This window comes from Empidonax traillii, unplaced genomic scaffold (assembly GCF_003031625.1).
Source record: "Empidonax traillii isolate 1590-97213 ecotype Southwest subspecies unplaced genomic scaffold, ASM303162v1 scaffold1935:size48431, whole genome shotgun sequence".
In the NCBI taxonomy this organism is placed as follows: Eukaryota; Metazoa; Chordata; class Aves; order Passeriformes; family Tyrannidae; genus Empidonax; species Empidonax traillii.
This window is the reverse complement of record NW_020957128.1, coordinates 17,428-18,072: the sequence shown is the minus strand read 5'-3', so window position 1 is coordinate 18,072 and position 645 is coordinate 17,428. Positions and strand designations below refer to the sequence as shown.

The 645-nt window shown below is 54.6% G+C and overlaps 1 protein-coding gene across 2 annotated transcripts in view; it reads left to right on the top strand.

Annotated features, from left to right (window-relative positions):
* The first annotated feature begins 377 nt into the window (after positions 1-377).
* IFNAR2 (interferon alpha and beta receptor subunit 2) overlaps positions 378-645 on the top strand; it is an 11,590-nt gene continuing 11,322 nt past the window's right edge. For both annotated transcript variants that reach the window (XM_027909057.1, XM_027909055.1), the window contains exon 1: positions 378-541. The gene's annotated coding sequence lies outside the window, so the exon portion shown is untranslated. The remainder of the gene's footprint in view (positions 542-645) is intronic.

Genomic DNA, 645 nt, shown 5'->3' with positions numbered 1-645 from the left:
GTTGGACGGGGCTTGGAGCAACCTGTGCTGGTGGAAGGTGTCCCTGCCCATGGCAGGGGTGGCACTGGGTGGACTTTGAGGTCCCTTCCAGCCCCAAACTCCAGCTGTGGATGATGTGGAAGTGTGAGACAGTTTTGGAGGCACTGGGGGCTCCAGGCAGCTTCCCTGGGGATTCCTGGGAACACAGGCTGGGTGAGGGGCTGCAGCTGCACTCCCTGGTGTTTCCATGGCTTCTCTGCAGGGATTCCTGCAGCTCTGAAGAGGAGGAGTCACAGAAGCTGAGCAGAGTTCCCACAGAAATGGTTTTCCCCTGGAGTTTGCCCTGGAGTTTCCCTGGCATTGCCAGGTGTGCAGAGGACATCCAGCTTTAGAGAGCACATTGTCTCACGTGTGTGATGGTGCTGAGCACTCAGCTTTGCCTGGAATATGCAGCAGGTGAGACACTGCTGTTGTTCGGCATCCAGAGCCCTCCAGGAGCCACTTGAGATTCCAAGAGTGGGATAGTTGTTATTCCTGACAGCATGGCCAGCGAGGATCCAAGGTATGTAAATCCAACCCCGCTCCTGGAGTGCTTGGAACGTGGCCTGGATTAATTGCAGGGATTAACACATAAAGGAAATAACTTGTTAAATGAATTCAAGGTCC